Source organism: Vulpes lagopus, chromosome 5 (assembly GCF_018345385.1).
Source record: "Vulpes lagopus strain Blue_001 chromosome 5, ASM1834538v1, whole genome shotgun sequence".
NCBI lineage: Eukaryota > Metazoa > Chordata > Mammalia > Carnivora > Canidae > Vulpes > Vulpes lagopus.
The window spans coordinates 100,300,966-100,319,768 of record NC_054828.1 but is presented as its reverse complement, the minus strand read 5'-3'; the positions used below and the strand labels follow the sequence as shown (position 1 = coordinate 100,319,768).

At 43.9% G+C, this 18,803-nt stretch overlaps 1 long non-coding RNA gene across 1 annotated transcript in view; it reads right to left on the bottom strand.

Moving 5' to 3' along the window:
* Positions 1-18,803, bottom strand: part of LOC121491986 — an 89,053-nt gene that overhangs the window by 50,734 nt on the left and 19,516 nt on the right. The window contains exon 3 of the long non-coding RNA XR_005988091.1: positions 12,160-12,216. This is a non-coding gene — a long non-coding RNA (uncharacterized LOC121491986). The remainder of the gene's footprint in view (positions 1-12,159; positions 12,217-18,803) is intronic.

Here is an 18,803-nt window from a genome sequence, read left to right as displayed (position 1 = left end):
ACTTTTAACCATATAACATAAGTCACACCACGTTTGTACATAGAGAACTATCTCCTTCTTACTGACTTGTTAGTATTCCGTTGCATGGCTGTTGATAGATATTTAAGTAATTTCCCATCTTTTCCTGTTATGAATAAAACTGCAGCAAATATCCACGTAACATATTTCTTTGTGCACAATTCTGAAAATTGTGCGTATTCCTAGAAGAACTGCCAGGCAGATCAAAAGGCATGCATATTATTTTATTTTGGTGGATATTGCTAAGTTGTTCTTTATAAAAGTCATACCTAAAAAAAATAAAAATAAAAGTCATACCTATTTACACAGACTGACAATGTATGAAAGTGCTTCACATCTTAGGCCAACACAGTATGTTATACAACTTTTTGATTTACATTAATGTGATAGATGGGAAAAAGAACATTTCATTGTGGTTACAACTTGCATTTCATTCATTACAAATAAAGTTGACAAACTTAATGTGTTTAAAAGCCATCTGCACTTAAGGGAACTTTAAAATATCCCTGTATCCCATGCTCAAAAATCTGATTCAGTGAACTGTATTTTTTTTTAAAGTGATTGGGATAAATCACAATTTCTGGAAGAGAACATTAAAAAACACATTATCTGTGAAAAAGGAGGCTGATATATTTTCTTTAACAGACTGGGGGGAGGTATTTGCAATATATGTATTCTACAAAGAACGCAGACTAGAATATATAAAGAAGGCCTACAAATCAACAACAAAAATTAGAAATCAAGAACCTAATTTTTTAGGTGGTAAAAGACATAGACACTTCACAAATGAAGATAAATGAATGACCAGAATACACATGAAAAGAGGTTTACCCATAGCTCACCAGTAAATGAAAACCAAAATGAGATACCATTCCCAATAGTCACTGGTAAATATTTAACAACCAACTTTCTAGGGACTAAAGCATTTCTTTGGTGTAAATATTTCCACCAGGGCCGATTTTAAGCTGCCCAGGTGACATTGCTGATTGCATCATTAGGAAGAGATGTATATAGGGTTGACTCTCACAATCCGCACAGGCTGGCTGTAGCATATCACTGAGACCACAGCATACCTGCCACAAAGGCTAAAATGAAAAAGACTAACCATACAAAGTGCTGGTAGGGTTGTAGAGCAAGTAGAACTCTAACAGCTTGCTCATGGGTGTGTAAATTGGTACAATCACATTGGAAAACTGATAGTATCTCCTAAAGCTAAACATATTCTGATCCTGAGTATGTATGTATGCATTTTCTGCATACCCCACAGAAATTAGTGTGTCTATAGTGGCTAATTTTAGGGATCAGGTTGACCTGGCCATAGAGTGCCCAGACATTTGGTCAAATATTTTTCTGGGTGTGTCTGCGAGGGTGTTTCTGGATAAGGTTAACTTTTGAATCAGTAGGCTGAGTAATGTAGATTGCCCTCCCTAAAGTGGGTAAGTCTCTTCCAATCAATCAATCAAAGACCTGAACAGAATAAAAGGCTAAGTAAGAATGAGCTCCTCCTGCCAGACTGCCTTGAACTGAGACATCAGTTCTTTTGGACCTATGGACTCAAACTGAAACACCAGTTCTTTCTGGGTCTTGAGCCTGCTAGTATTCAAACTAAAACTTACACCATCAGTTCTCCTGGTTCCCGGGCCTTCAGACTCTGAGCTCACCTTTGGTTCACTTCTCCTGGGTCTCCAGCTTGCAAAACACAGATCCTGGGACTTGTCAACTATAATCATGTGAGACAATTTCTTATAATAAACCTCTCCTCTCTCTCTCTCTCTCCACACACACACACACACACACACACACACACACACACACACACTACTAGTTCTGATTCTCCAGAGAACTCTGAATAATACAGCATATGTCCACCAAAGAAATGTAGATGAATGTTCATAGCAGTTTTATCTGTAAAAGTCAAAAACTGGAAACAATCCAAACGTCTATCAAAAGTAGCATGGATAAATACATGGTGCTAGATTTATGCCATGGAATAGTATATCACAATTTAAAAGATTAAACTACAGATATAACAGAATGCATAAATCTCACAGACAAAATGTTGAAATAAAGGAGTCAGACACACAAAAAAACTATATATAGTTATGTATATTTTAAGAACAGGCAAAATTAATTTATTATGAGATAAATCAAAATAGCAATTACCTTTGTGGAGGTTGATATTGACTTGGAGCAGGCATGAGGGAGTGTTCTGAATATTTGAGATGGATGGTAGTTACAAGGGTAAGAAAATTTATGCAAAAAAAAAGAAAATTTATGTAGCTGTGCACTTAAGCTTTGTAATCTTTACTGTTTATGTGATATACCCCAATATAATTTTTTAAATAAAAAGGGTTCTTTTTTTAAAGCTACCAGGTATTTCTGATGATAGCCTAGCCTAGGAAACACTGGACTTACGATCTGAAATTTCTCTTAGAGCCAGCGCTCTGTGAATGTGAGAAGAAACAGGCAGAATGGCACCAGGGCAAAGGCAAGAAGAAGGAAGCTGAGGCACTTAGCTGGCTCAGTCGGTAGAGTGTGCGAATCTTGATCTCAGAGTCATGAGTTTAAGCCCCACATTGGTTGTAGAGCTTATCTGAAAAAAAGGAAAAAAGAAGAAGGAGACAGAGTGTAGAGGCAAGGATGGAAAATGGAAAGAAAGGGAAACTAGAGAAAACACATTTAACTCAGCCAACATCTATTTAGTAGCTGTTATGGGCAAGGCATGATGGCAGGTAGCCAGAAGATTAAAAATGAGCAAAGTGTAGCCCCTGCCTTCAAGGAGTTTGCCTGCTTATGGAAGACATAATTCTACGTTGCAAAGCAATGTGCCCCCCAGAAAAGGGCACCCACAGTAAGCTCTGCAAGTGCAAAAATGGCATTCAGTTGGGTGTGAAGACTTCACAGTGGAGCAGGCGCTTAAAAAGAGTAGAATTCTGCTAAGGGAGAGACAGCTAGAGGAAGATATTTATTTAGAATCCTTTATAAATGCAATTCAAATTGGCCAATGTACAGGCCAAGGCGACCCCCTTTTTTTTTCCAAGGCGACCCTTTAAAACTGAAGCTCACCAGACTCAACATGAGAGGGATGAAGAAATAATCCACCCAAGAGGTGACTAGTGTATGTGCTACTGATGAAGCCAGAATGAGTTCTAAATCTCATCCAGGGACTAGAGCTTGTCCAGGAACCATAAAAGAGACAAACGTGCTCAGCCTTTCTTAGCACAGAGGATAAAATATAATTATTTGTTATGTTTTCCTTGAAGAACAGGGGAGAATGGGGGCTCCATGGGGAGCAGAGGCAGAGGCAATAAGACCATGCTAGAGACGATAGCCATAGTCCAAGCCTGGGCCAGCCAGGACTTAAACTAGGAAAATAGCAATGGCAAGGCAAAGACTGGAACCCCGGAGAGCTGGTATCAACAAACTATGACTACAGTACATGCTCCCTGAGGACAGGGACTCTGTCTGCCTTGAATGAGTGAATTTCCAGTGAGCTCCCAGTGGCTAGCCTGGTACATAGTAAATATACAACAATGTTTGTTGGATAAACTAAAAGGAGCAAGGGACAGGAAAGAGACAAAGATGACACTCCTCCCCTGGGTTGAAATCTGAGTGACTGAGAAGACGGGAATTCAAGAGAAGATGACTTGTAAAGGAGACAAGAAGAAGATAGTTGCACTGAAACAGAAACTCCAGCGGAAGCCCTGGGTGGCGCGATATACTAGAAACAAGACTGTGGCTGGGATCAGATAGCCCAACTGGCAATTTCACAGGAGACATCAACCCCCGAGATGTGACTGCTGCAGCTGCATAACCACATGAACAAGCAAGAGAGAGGGAGCAGAGAGAAGAGGAGTGAGGATGGAATTCAAGGGTAAGAAGCTAGGAAAGGCAGCGGGAAAGGAGAGAGAAGAATCAGGACAGTGGAGCATCAGCACAGTTAATGGAAGACAGAGTTCCAAGGGGAAGGCACTCTCAGTTCAGTTCTATCAGAGAAATAATCGTGCCCCTGCTCCAGAGTAATCCAGAAACAGGAAATCTTAGCAGACAGTGTGCACTTGAAATAGAAACAGACAAGCCTTGGCTAAGTACAGCTTTAGTGCCAATTAACAGTGATTTTTTAGACGATTTTATTTATTTATTTATTTATTTGACAGAGAGAGAGAAAGAGAGAGAGAACACAAGCAGGGAGAACAACAGAGGAAGAGGGAGAAGCAGGCTCTCTGCTGAGCAGATAGCCCAATGCAGGACTCAATCCCAGGACCCTGGGATCATAACCTGAGCCAAGGGCAGACACTTAATGTGTCTTAACCACCTGAGCCACCCAGGTGCCCATAAGTGAAATCTTGAGCAAGTCTCTTAAATATCTGTTTCCCAATTGGTTGGCTCTTCCATGTTCAGTTGACTATAAAAGGGCAATTAATATAAGCAATAATCCCAGGTTGCTGTGAGGTATATGAAAATAAATGAAGTGTATGAAAATACCCAGCACGAAGCCTGGAACATGCCTGGCATTTGATTCCTATTCGCTCCCCTTCTCTCCCCTACTGTGTGCTAGAATCTGATGTTTGAGGAAATGATAGTGAATAAAGACTACTTAAGATATGTGTAAGAAATCTGGGAGCACCCCAGAACCACTTGCTAGGACTTGGGGGGATCCCCTGCATGCTGGTCAAGCCATTGAACCTGATAAAGCTGTTCCAGAATGCTGCAAGTAGTAGGGAGCCATTGGTGACCCCGCAGACAGCTGTTTTTATAAGATGGTGGCAGCAGTGTGGGGATGCAAGAGCAGAGTCCTCAACTAGCTCTTTGGCAGCAAGAGGAAAGAGGCAGAAGTGCCACTTGAAGGAGTAACTGCAAAGACAGAAACATCCTTGGGTTGAGAGCAACCGGAACACGTATATGGGCCAGGGGAGAAGGCAAGTTGGGGAACACACACACACACACAGACAAAAACAAAGGCTGGAGGATGAACCAAGACACTCAAAGTGAAGGGCTCAAAGCCAGGGGTCAGACAGGTTTCATGACATGGGCCTAAGATTGGCGTAACTTGAAAAGCAGGGACTCTAAGAAAGAGAAGGCAAATTTATGAATACAAAATTAGACACAAAAGTATATGTTTATTTAGAATAAGAAAATCATTCATAAGAAAATTTTTTTAAAATTTTATGCTGATAAGTACCACAATCACAAAGCCCAGAAAAATAACATGTGTTTATCAATTAACTGCTTGATATGTCCCTACAATACTTTAAGGGGAAAAAAAGTGGGGGTTTTTGTGTACTTTTTTTTATTGATTCCTCTTGTATCAAAGGTTTTACGGTATTATCTTCTCTAGAGAGTACAGAAAAGTAATTCAGTTTTCCTTCCAGCATGGCTAATCAAAATTTGTTTTTTATTATTGATGGTTTAGGAAAAATGTTTCAGCTTCACAACTTGATATTGGTAATGTCACATAAATTTTTAGGATTGTTGTCATATTTGGGAAAACCACTATCAAGATCCTTCCATATATGAGCTATAGTATTTCAGAGCATGTCAAGTTTTCTTGTATAGGGACTCATCTTAAATGTCCTTTGAATTGATAATAATATTAAGGAGCCAGTTTGTTGATGTTCTGACTATAGAGGTTTATTATGAGTGTTGTATTAACTCACCGATGTCAGTACTAAATAAGAAAATTAAATATTGTTTATACGATTCAGTGATAAGAATCACAAACATATGACTTTACAGATAAGCATTCTAGCAATTTGTAGCATTGCTGCAAATGTGTGCTCTATAAACACAGGAATTCTGATTAAATCATATTTCTCATAAAAAAAAAAAAGAAAAATGTACGGCACATTTACAATTGGGTATGTTCCTGGCAGGAGAGAATTTTCACTGTGACCTAGCATTGGTGATGAGAACCAAATTCCCACAGCATTACCTTTCTAATGAATGAAAATTAAAAACTTCCCAGACTAACATATGGTTCGGTAGCAAGTTGCCTGGTAGTGACCAAAAAGATATGTCCCTGTGCTATCCCCATGGACCTGTGAGTTTGACCTTATTTGAAGAAAAGGTCTTTGCAGGTGTGACTAGATTAAAGAACTTGATCATCATTCTGGATTACCCTGGTGGGCCCTAAAAGCGATGACGGTGTCCTTATAAGTGACAGAAGAGGAGAAGACTCGAACACTGAGGAAAAGGCCATGTGAAGACAGTGACAGAGAATGAAGTGACGCAGACACGTGCCAAGAAACACCGGGCTGAAAAAGACAAAGAAGGCAAAGAAGGGTTCTTCCCTAGAGCCTTTGGAGGGAGTGCTAGACATCTGGCCCCCAGAGTTATGAGAGAATGCATTTCTTTTGTTTTAAACCATCCAGTTTGTGGTCATTTATTACAGCATCCCTAGAAAATCAATACAGTTTCCATATATTCCAAACTTTGTTTCTCCTCTGGTACCTAAACATTTCTTGTGGGGTTGCATAAGACCATGCACAATCTCCAGCTGAGCACCTCAAGGTGCCAGTAAGTTAGCACAGTGAACTGCAGAGAAGCCCCTGGAAGCCCTCTCCGTTGCAGATGGCTGGCAATAATTTAACTACACATGAGTGACTGGAAGCCTCACAAATACATCTCACTAAAGCCAGACTAAACACATCCTGAACTCAGCTTCCCCTTCACTAGCTCTCAACAAACCCTCTCACCCCCTCCAAGGCCACTCATCGCAAGCAGAAATGTGAAGGCAAGGAAATCAGAGTAGAAGGAGGTAGACATCTTAGCAATTGTGGTTGAAATAGTTGGCACTTTCCCAAAATGTATCACCCCATGGAGGCACCAGTAGGGTTCTCACCACTAGGTCCTTAGAAGGAGGAGTTGTACAAACAGGGGGCTCTGAGCTCCCTGGTCATTGCCTGTGGGTCAGCAAGAAGGACCACATCTTTCCCTGGAATCTAAAAATGCACAGCTAACCAGAATGCTTTCCAATAGACTCAGTTTCTTGAAAGAAAGCAATTCTGACATAGTTGGAGAGTTCTAGGAAGGCAACAGCACAGAAAGTGTTGAGACAAGGAAGAAAAATAATTCCTAAGAGAGCACAAAGGCCCCTTTAATTATACCAAGCACAGAAAGGAAGGTATGGACCCACTCTTGACAATATACTTAGGGCAGAGGAGTCATGTCAATGGCCATGGAAGAAAAGTGAATATGGCAAATCAGAATTTACCTTTATATTCTAGGAAAGATTTTCAAATAAGAAAGAAGAAATATTTGTAGGTTGGTTTAGAGGCTAAAGTTATGGGTGCCTGGGTGGCTCAATGGTTGAGTATCTCCCTCTGGCTTGGGGTCCTGGGATCAAGTCCTGCATCAGGCTCCCCACAGGGAGCCCGCTACTCCCTCTGCCTATGTCTCTGCCTCTCTCTGTGTCTCTCATGAATAAATAAATAAAATCTTTTAAAAAAGGACTTTTTAAAACAGAATGGGTCAATACTGGTAACTGTGGACTATCCATCTCAGGCAAGATTCTGGCGCAGATTTTGAGCATACTCACGTGTGTATGTGTGTGTCTGTGTGTGTGTAAATTTCCAGGGCAAGTTTCCACAACATTGTCAGGTTCCTAGAGAAGCTCGTGGCACCTAAAATAGTTAAAAAGTACTAACAAAAGATTTTCTTTGGGAAATAAATTGTTTAACCCTTGGACTCCTCTAGTCCCCTCCTTCCACAGGCAGTGAGACTGAGGACACAGGAACAGGCTCACTTGAGGTTTGTTCCTTCCTCAAGTTCTCACTGCCCCACCCCACCCTTTACATTGCTTTTTCTAAAATGCTTCCATCTCCATCAGAAGGTATCAAGAGATGCCCAGAGCTTGGCTGCAGGGGCAGGGTGTGATAAATGAGCCCTTTGTTGTCACCTTTAAGTCTCAGTTCAAATATTAGTTCCTTAGAGAAACCTCCTTGAGTCCCCATTGTTTCTCATAGCACTTTACTTTGATGGCACTGATGACAATTCATAATCTTTTAAAGTATATGTTTATTTGTATTATTGTATAATACCACCTCTTCCATTAGACTGTGAGCCTCTACAGGTAGGACTGAATATGTTCTGCTCATGACTGTAATCCTTGTGATTGTATCAAAACAAAACAACAACAAAAAAAAACTTGTATCATGCTTGGAAGGAAGGAAGGAAGGAAGGAAGGAAGGAAGGAAGGAAGGAAGGAAAAAGAACGGTGTTCTGATTATCTGTATAACAAACCATGCCAACATTTAGTAGTTTAAAACAGCAACCATTTTATTTTATCCTCTAATTTTGTGGGTTGGTAATTAGGGAAAGGATCAGCTACGTGATGCATCTCTCCTACATGGTATTCATGCAAATCATTCAATGACATCAGCCAGCAGATGGTCTGGTTTGGAGGGTCCAAGATGGTGTTGCCCACATTTCTGATGCCGCGATACCTGGAAGGCTGGACTTAGCTCAGACTATTGATCTAGTGGCTTTACCCGCATGTTGTTCTAAGAATAACTGGACTTTCTACATGGTGGCTAAGAGGGAGTGTTTCAAGAAACCAAAATGAGAGCTTAAGGTAATTTATGACCTACTTTGAAAATTCCAGATATTGATTCCCAAGGCATGCTGTTGGCCAAACAAATCACTAGCATGAGCCCAGATCCAAGGGAGGGGATTAGACTCCATTTCTTAATAGGGAGGATATCAAAGAATTTGCAGCATCTCCAAGCCACCACAATGGGGAAAGGGTCAGGGAAGTGATACTTATCTTCACAAAGATAAAGTTGTGGTGTCAGGAAGGATGAAGAGGGATGGCATTCAGTTAGAGAAGAGTTGAGGGTGCTCTATAAAATGGCCTAAGTCTAAATAAAATCAGTATAACTCATCAGCCTGATGGCCTGGTCTTTCCTGCACTCGACTCTTTAAACAAACATTGATTTTGCATCCACTCTCTTCCAGTCCCTATGCAAGGTTCTGGGGAGATGGTATAAATAAGACACCATTCCTGTATTTAATCCTGTACAATATTACAATGTAATGTCACAAGAGTTTCACCCTGGAAGATGAGGGGACTTGTTAGGTACATGGAGAGATGGACAGGGGAAAGGGCATTCGGGCAGATGAGCAGCATGAACAAAGCTATAGAGTCATGTTGGGGTTGGTGTTTAGGGTCATGTCAGCATGACTAGAATATAGGATATGGTGGCCTTGGCAAGAGAAAAAACAAAAGGGACAACATTCAGACTCATGATGATGCTTGCCAAAGGTTAGGTGGTGTGCATGGGGGCATGTGAGTTCTTTATCTGTGTTTGCCTGGTACCCTTTCACAGAAAGGCACTGAAATGCTGCCTGCCTATCACTTTGTGGGGGCAGAGGAATGGAATCGATGTATTGCCATTCCCAAGTATTTCTTTAAAGTGATTAAAACGGGGAAAAAACTGATCAGCTGGGCACCAGGTATAAGACTAAATAGGATGTGTTTCTGGTTGCAGGCACCCACCGAACAAGCAACTGACTCTGTGCCTCAGGTCCTGAGCCTGAGTTTCATAGTCCTGTCCCAACTGCCCAGCAGTATAAGAAGATAGACAAACACCAGGGCCCACTGCCTCTTCCTGCTGTCTTGCCTCCACAGGAGGCAGAAGAGATAAACCCCAACACTGAGTCTTACTAAGCTTCCCAGGAGGCTATCATGGAGTTCATATGTGACATCTCAATGCCAAACACTCCTGGGAGATGGGGGAGGGGAAGGCCTTATCTTATTCAGCCCAAAATTTCATAGCAGGACCAAGGGTTTGGTCCCAGAAAGCATACAAAATCAGGTGTGGCACAACTCTCAGACTGAGGGCCCCACCAAAGAGCTTCCCAGAGCTCAGCAAAGCAGCTGACCCACCGCTAATCCAAATACCAACAACAAACCACAAGCTAACCCAAACCCTACCCGACTCTTACCCTCTTTGTTAACACCACAACTGGATTCCAGCCCAAGACTCATCTAGCCCCATGCTGACACTAAATAACTCAAACATTAACTCTACCTCCAATCTATCCTGCACTGCACTCAGCCCTAACTTTGACTCCAATTCCAACATCACCCTAGGTCAAAGGAAAGACAGAAAGGAATGGTCTCCAGGGAGAAAACCACACTGCCCCCACAATCCAGTGGCTTTGACCGACAGCTGTCTACAATTTGTAACTTGAAATGTGCCTTGGGAAATTGTCCTTTGGGTTTAAAATCTATAGGAGACTATTGCCATTATTAAAGGATTTAATACGCAGAAATCTATTTGGAAAGAATCAGACCTTGGAAGTCCATAGCTGAGAAATAGAGGCATTTTAGTTATTTCCTCTGCAAACAGCAGACTGGGATGAGAGTTCTTTTACCCCAAAACCTGAGCTGCCAGGAGTCATCAGGAAATGGAATTATCTTCAATTTATAAATGCTGAATAATTGCCAGCTTCTAAGGAGAGAGAAGATATATAGAAGAGTCCAAAGGAGAAGCTAGATTTTTAAAGATCATGTCTCATCCTGACTTAATGTCCAGCCTCATTCCCCACCCTGGGAGGCTGGTTAGGGGTACCCAGCCTTGGGCCCCTTGGCGACAGAGCTAAATGTGAGGCAGGGAAAGTGGGATTTCAGAGGATGAGGCCCCAGCTAAGTTCCAGAGCTGTGCTCTGTTGCAAAAGGCCGAGATCAGCTTGGAAATGTGACTCTAACGTGGGCTGTCAATCAGGAAAACCAGACAAACGACCAAGGCTGGGACACAGAGCCCAGGGGCAGGATGGCTGGAGCAGAGAAGGCCAGAACAAGAAGCTGCAGGTTGAAGCAGGCCAATTTAGTTAGTGGGGGGCAGTCTGAAGAAATTCCAGGATCCAGATGCCAGCACCCCCAAGCAGCTTGGACACCCTAACAGCACAAGTTTGCATGGAAAAGCCAGATTCCTCTTCTAATCACACCTCTTTGGATTAAAAAAAAACTTGATAATATTTAACAAGTATGAAAAATTTCTAGAAGCAAACTAAAATTAACTACCACACTTTGCCTGGAGTTACGGTCATTGAAAGGGGCAGGATGTTACTCGCGCTTCATCATTTCAAGAATGTATCCTCTTACCCTCCAGATTTAGTTACTAACATCTAGAAGAACATAAGTCCTGCTCTCTGTCTTTGTCCAAGAGGACAAAACCTCCTGACAAGAAACCACAGCACAGCTGAGGCTGACAGAGGAGCTTCTGTTTCCCCCGCACTGGGAGAGGCGGCTGTGCATTCCAAAACTGCGTGCTGGTCGCCTCCTGGGTGGCAGCCCGGTGCAGGCCACTGGGTCCCAGCAGTGTGAGCAGATACCACTCTGTTGGCCCCCAGGCCAGCTTCCCCAGGCTATCACTGACACACACTCGTGTGGATACACTCCCACACTCCCACACTACAGCATCACACCCGTGCTTGCACACTCACACACATTCACTGACACACACGATCTCTCACACTGATGTCACTTTACACTCACATCACGCCAACATACACACACCCAAAGACTACACGTTCACATGCACTCTCACACATCCCATCACGGATGAACACACATTCCACAGTTACTTGCTTCTTCTTTCATACACCCTCGTCCACTGGAGAAAGATCAGCGGGTGGCATTTACCACATAGAATATAATTGACTGTAAAATGTCCCTCCCCCACCTCTGCCTCAGCCTGGAAACTTCTTAAGATCACTCCTTCCTGTATAGTGCCTGGCACATTAGGTAGGTGCTCAACAGTGTTCCCTGCTTGAACTTTGAATGCCATGATTAAAGACTTTGGTCCAAGGAGCAAGTTGTCATGTCCCCTCTCTCTCAGGCTGAAGTTATAACTAGGCGGAAAAAATCTAAAGGAACTGCTCAGAAAAATACCAGTTTCTACCACAAGGTCCTCCTTCCAGCTCAGCTCTAGCCTCTGCTCCTCCTGGGGTAGACACAGTACCATGTGAGCCTTCCCAGCTCATCCCACTTGGGACCTAGTGAGAAGAGCAGAGGGGACTTTGTCAGTTCAAGTGCCCACAGGTGACATCACCACAGGTCCAGCTTCAAGGAGCAAGAAACTGTGTTTCTTGGCCCTCTGAAAGTTGATCAATGCCAAGAGACTGACACGTACTCACCAGTTTCACGCAGGACGTTGGATTCACCTTGAGCAGTTGATAAACTCAGAAGAGAGCCTAGACAGGACAGGAAAGGACAAGATGAGACATGGTGGGCCCTGGAGCACTCGCTCCAGCATTAGGCAGACAGCTAAGGCACCTGAGGAGAAGCAGACCCATCACTGGGGCTGCCAAAGCCCCACAACCACCTCATCCTCTCTCTTGCTCAGTCGGCTCCAGGCCACACCCGGGGCCCAGACCGCACACCAACCTAACAGCACTGTCTCCCTGCCCTTCCCCTGTCACCGTGGCCATACCATACACTGGAGATAGGACAGTCTGTTACACACACACCACACACACACACCACACACACACACACACACACACACACACACGCAGCCTGCAGAGCGAAGGCAGGTCCAGGACATGTAGTACCTTTGGCCTGGCAGTGGGGGATCAGGGCTTGGAACTGGGAAGCAGTGGCCGAAGATAGGCCTAGGGCCGTGGGCTCTCTGTGGTCAGAGCTGCAACTCTGACCTCCTCACAGGAGCCTCGGATTTGGAGAAGGAGAGAGGACTCGGGTGTGGGGGGCAGCAAGGAGGGCACCTCTGGTCAGATCCAGCCATCATCGTACATCCCTGATGCGGGGCTGTGTTGTGTGACTCGCCCACCCCTCCCAGGGCCTCCAGTGTATAAGCACAGCCCTGGAGAGCAGGCTCCCAAAATCCATGCAGGGGCTCCTGGTCTGGGCACACCGGGACTTGCCCTCCTCCCCACCCACAAATACTGAATCCCCCTTTTTCCTTCTGCAGGGCCAGTGGCAGGCAGGACCTTTGCTCCTTGGTGCTGCTTCCTTCACCACCCAGTCCCTCAAACCTGCTCTCTACCTTGGGACCCATTAGCATTTTTAAGGTTCTCACTCTCATACACATCCTGTCCTGGGATTGTCTCTTCCTTGAGGCATTAGCACCTTCCACTTGCCTTTTATCACCCCAGCCCCGCCTGCCTGGGGTCAGCCTTCAATCCACAAGTGTCTGGGGCAGAGCCAGGAAGCACAATCACACTCCCTTCACAAGTCCATCCCTTTCTGTCGGAGGCATGTCCTGAAGTCCAACCCCCCTCCCCCCACAAGAGGTGTTCCCCTAATCAGTAGGCATCAGTCGGCTCTAATCAACCCCCTGTTTTGACTATTTTAGCAGCAATAAAAAGGCCATAAAGAGAAAGTCAGTGGGCCCTCTAGGAGCATGGATCTCCTCTGCTGTGATATAATGAAAAACACCAAGTGCTTCCTCAGAGCCTGAGTGACAGCCCTGGCAGCAGAGCTATTGGAGGAAGCCTAATTATGCTATAAATTAAAGGACTTTTTTTTTTTACCCAACATTATGACCTTTAATAAGATTGTTTTTACAACCGGCTGTCAATAAATCATGCAGGAGCACCAGTAAGAAGCATTCTCTGAGAACTTCTGCGAATTTCATTAGCTGCAGTTTATTTGGTTTTGGCGAGCTATGATGTTTTTTAAATCTCAAATTAAAGGCTCTGAACCATAAAAGCTAATTCAGAAAAGTTCCTGTTTCAGCCTCTGAAAACAAGCTTCCCTAATTGCAGAAATTAGCTGAGATGTGGCCAGGCCAGGAGGTCATTAGCTGAGAAGCAATGACAAGTGGTTGGGACTTCACCAGGCCCCGCAGCCACGAGCCCCGCCCGTAGAACCTGAAGGTGTCCGTCCCAGGGGACAGCTGGCCCTACAGTGGCCAGCCTTGGGAGGTCCTTGTCCTCAGGGCTGCTGAGCTCAAGAGGGACAGGCCAGCTCACCCACTGGAGCTGGAAGCGCCCCAGCCACCACAGCCAGGCATCCTCAGGCCAACAGAGTAGGAATCCACAAAGTCATTGTATTTTGCCCACTGCTCAAAACTTCTCTCCACCCCAGCTTTCTTGACTTCAGTTCTTGTCCTCCTCAGAACATGAACATTGGCTATATCCATGTCATAATCTTCCTGAAAAATATACAAAGAACAGGATATAAAAGTGGCAAATTCAGGGGCACCTGGGTGGCTCAGTCTGTTGAGTTTGTGATTCTTGGTTTCAGCTCAGGTCCTGATCTCATGGTTGGTGAGATCAAGCCCTGTGTCTGGCTCTGCACTCAGCAGGGAGTCTTCTTGAGATTTTCTCCCTCTGCCCTCCCCCCAGTCATGCACACATGCCCACACCCTCTCTCTCTCAAATAAATAAATCTTTTCTAAAAAGTGGCAAATACAGAGGCATCATTATGACAAAGGAGTACACAGAGTCAGCATAGACAAGGCCAACAAAAGCAGAGAAGATGACATGAGATGTACTGCCCACGTCCCAAGAAAGCAGATGGATCTGCTATATGCCACACGCAGCGGGTGCCTGAGTATAGACTGATTATCACCAGGCCTGGGTTTTAAGTTCCAGCCCTGCTATAAATTGTGGAACAGTGGAAAGGGGACGGACCTTGTTCAAATACTTGCTTCAGTACTTGCTAGCCAAGTGACCTCAGGCAGATTACTTCATCTTTCCGGGTCTCAGTTTCCCCATCAGTAAAATGGGGATATTCCAAGTAGTCTCCCCAAAGGGCTGCTGTGAGTGAGAGGAAGCAGAGGCAGAGCTGGTGTCTATCAGCTCGCAAAAACACCAGCTGGCGACAATGGTAGTGAGAGGAAAAATGGTATTTCCCTCTCTGGGTCTCAGCTTCACATTCCACAAAAAGAGGCTGAAATTAAAGGATTTCTAAGGCCACTTCCATCACGGAACAGAAGTGATCCAAAGAGACATAAACTCTCCTGCTTAAATCCTTCAAAGACTTCCCATTATCCACAGAATGAAGTCTAAGCTCCTCGGAAAGAGCCTGCATGGTTGGGTCCCTGCTACTCTCCCAGGTCCCTCTCCTGCCACTTTCTGTCCCAGCCACTGAATAGAACTGATCAACTGTAACACCTGCTACTTCCGCTATCAGAAACCTCGTCACCCAACACTGATGGTTTTGCCCAACCCCCACCCTCACCGAAGTGGGCAGCAAAGACCGTGTTTGTTTGTGTTGCCAAATCCCAAAACCATCCTTGGCATATGATATACCTTAAAATATTTGTCAAAGGAACATTCAGAACTAGCATGGAGAGTCAGAATACCTAGAAAAAACGATACCCAGAATAAGTTGTTTTGTAAACAGATATTTGATTTGTGACTAGGAGTTGGGTTTCTCTATTTTAATGAAGTGATTGTACTGAAGATTGTCACAAAATAAAACTTTAATACTTCTCACTGCGGTCTCACTACCTACTGATCATCTCCCTTTTCTCAGAAAGCGAGGAGGGGAGAGGGAGTGAAGATGGGACCTAGCTGGTCAGAAAGGATTGTTTCTGAGAACCAGGAGAAACAGAGGCAAGGCTAACCCCAGGTGGGTTCCATTCTCCACATCCCAAACTCCTTTCCTCCACACTCCCCCACCTGCCCAACTTCCACAGTCCGGGATTCTTTTCTCCTCAGGCAGAAACATCAGTGGTTCTGAAATTTCGGAATGAAAACCATCCGTGAAGTCGTGCGTGGGAAATGAAATGCCAGCACAGGGGCGTCAGTGACTGCGAAGAAATCATGGCATCTACACTCACCTGGGCTTCCTTTGGTCTGCCTCATTAATCAGCTCCCCAGGTCATCGGGGTGTCTCGCCTCAGGCTCACAGGTCTGGTTTTTGTATAATACACATTTCCCCCAGTTTTTATTTCATCTGCTTTTTTCAGGCAGCCTTTCCATTATTCCTGAACATTTGAGTTAAAAAAATGTAAATTACAGACGCCTGTGGATTGACGTAATGTGAAAAGAAGGCGGCTGTTTCCCCTCCCTCCAAACAGGGACCGTAGTTTTTAAAACTAATAAACCCCCTTAAACCTCATGAAGCCCACTTCAACCTTTTTAAATAGCTATTTTCAGAAAGGAAAAGGAAAAAGAAGCAGCCAGGAAACATGTCTGGGGCCATGTCTTGGCAGGAGGGAGAATGACCCCAGCCAGGACAGATGGAATCTGTCACCTCTCTCAGGTCCAAGGCGGCTGCCCATGAAGAGCTCTGGGATGAAGCTTCGGAAGTCCTCAGAGAAGAGACAGATGCAAGCGACAGGAGTTTCATGGTACAGAGAGGCTCTGGAGAAGGTGGGAGCAAAGAGATCAAGAGAGACATAGGTGGACCCAGTTTTGACACCCAGGTTGGGATAATAAGTGGGAGAGCACTTGGTAGGAGCGGAAGGTGAGGAAGCTAGCAGGGAAGCAAAGTCAACAGTGTCCGCCTTCACTGGAAACAGGAACTGAATGTGGAAGAGACCACGGAGGTGGGGATTATGGTCAGAGTAGAGATCTGAAATAACTCTAGGGAGATGACCAAAGCCACGTGTAAAGAAAGATCCAACCTGTAATGGCTCCTGTTTTCGACACCCCCAGAGGAGGGTCTCAGTCTATAACCACTAGAAATAGAGTCAAGGGTCACTTTCTTTATCCCAGAAGACTCTGGCTATCTATTCGGGCTTTGGGTCCTGTACTGCCTATAGCCCTGAACCAAATGCCTGGCAGAGAAACACACAGAAAGCATCCAGCGACATTTATAGAATGAATGAATGAATGAATGAATGAGATAAATGAATCAATGAATGAATGAAATGAACATCTTCTAAGCAACTGTAATCATTCTGGGAAGGATTATAAAGGTGCCTCTTTTCCAAGAACACCAAAATTATGCCCCAGAACAAGCCTACCATGTACAATTGCACAGGTACCAGGGGTTCAAATAAAAAATGTTCCTTCTAGAGTGGCTTATCATTCAGAATGCAAAGTTTCTGGTAACAGTTGAGAAGTTTCTCTGTTTTTTCTCTCTCTTCTAGGTTCAACAGGTTGGAATTTTTAAATATGAGAAGGCAGAAGAAACAGCAAAATTGATTTGGAAGTGTCCCAGAGAGAGACTGGTGTGAGACACTCTGCATTCTCCAGATAGCCCACCCCAGCCTCCTGAAGGATAGTGCCAACTCTTCCAATTTCTGAAGCTGAAACATGTCTTTGGAGTTTCTGGATTTGCGTCTCAGACTCAAGGAGATTCCCAGCAAATCAGCCAATACTTCACTTCTGTTCTGGTTGGGTTTAAAAGTAGGTTCTCCACTGCTTCCACCTCCCAACCCATTGAGCAGACTTTAAAAGGTATCTTCTTAGCCTTTCCCTAGCACTCCCAAATCAAAGGGCACTGCTGAGGTCCTCCAGGGGAAATGCTTCTACACCGCAGGTCCCTGGGACTCATGCTTCCTTCTAGGCAGTTGCAATGGAATAGAGGAATCGACAAAGGTGGAGATCATGCGAGCAGCCTCATCTGAAGTCAAGTTGATGTGAATGGGTTGCCAGTTAAAAGGCAAATCAAAGTGTCCTCTAGGATTTGAACTGGACGGGAGAAGCACGCGGTTCACCACTGTCGTTCTACTCTGGTTTATAATCCAGGGAGTAGAGGATACATTCTCCTAGAGCTCAAAATCTTGAGCTAAATCTCTTCAAGCTAGAAGTAAAATCACTTTTAAAAAATATATAACTGCTTATCAACTTTATTCACCTCCTATTTAGATGTGAAAAATGCTCCAGAGGGAAGTTTCATGAGCAAAGGCCAGAATTTACTGTGTATTTCCCACAAATAGGGCTCACTGGTTTGTTCTGTGAGAAATAAAACCCAGAGGACCCACCCAGCAGCCTCTCGGGCAAAGAGGAGTCGAAGCCAGATTTAAAAATCCACTTCAGGACTTTTTTATTACTGGGGTGGGTTGGAGAACTGTCAATGGGCAGGAAAATAGCACATCTGGAATGTGGCTCTGTCCCCTTGTTGGCTGGTATAACTCAACATGTACGTCAGATCTTTTTTTTATTTTATTTTGGGTTTTTGTTGTGTTTTTTTTTTTTTTTTTAATGGCCAAGATTTATCTGGTTTCTATTCATTTTTTAAGTCCAGGGTGGATATGACTGTTAAATTCTATACGTTTACACTTGTGTAAATTAAAAGCTTTATTTCACTACCGGGGCAGACCTCTTGCTTGTCTTAAAGGTAAAAATGGCAGAATGAAGCACTATGATCCAAGACACTCATGATCCTTCTCACCCAGAAGATACTAAAGGAGAAAGATTTTGTGATTTTCTTCACTAAAGCTATATCCCCTTTGTGCCTTTATAAAATCTGGTTCTGGAAAAGTTGGCGCCAAGATGCTCAAACTGAAAGTAGACTTTTGGATTAATTTAGTCAGTCATGTTCTGACCGTGGCAACAAGAGACTATTATAGGCCCTTTTTGCAGCAAGCAAATTGGTTTGTAAAGTTGATATAGCCATTCTAACTCCTAAAGGGATTTGAGAGGAAAGTGAATGGACCCTTCTGGAGACAGTGGTCTGTTGCTTTTTCGGTCAGGGAGGGGCTGATACCAGTTTTGACCATAAGGGAATGTCTTTTTCATGGAAGTCCACACTTGGCATTTGCTCTTAAGTTAAAAGCAAGAGCAATGTAATAAACGTTTGGTAACAACCCCCCACATACTTAGATTTATTGGCTAGTTAAATCTTTAATGGTTAAAGTTAAAAACCTTTTATTTCAATGGCCTGGGGATTTGCACAGCTGGAAGGTTGCATTTTAATA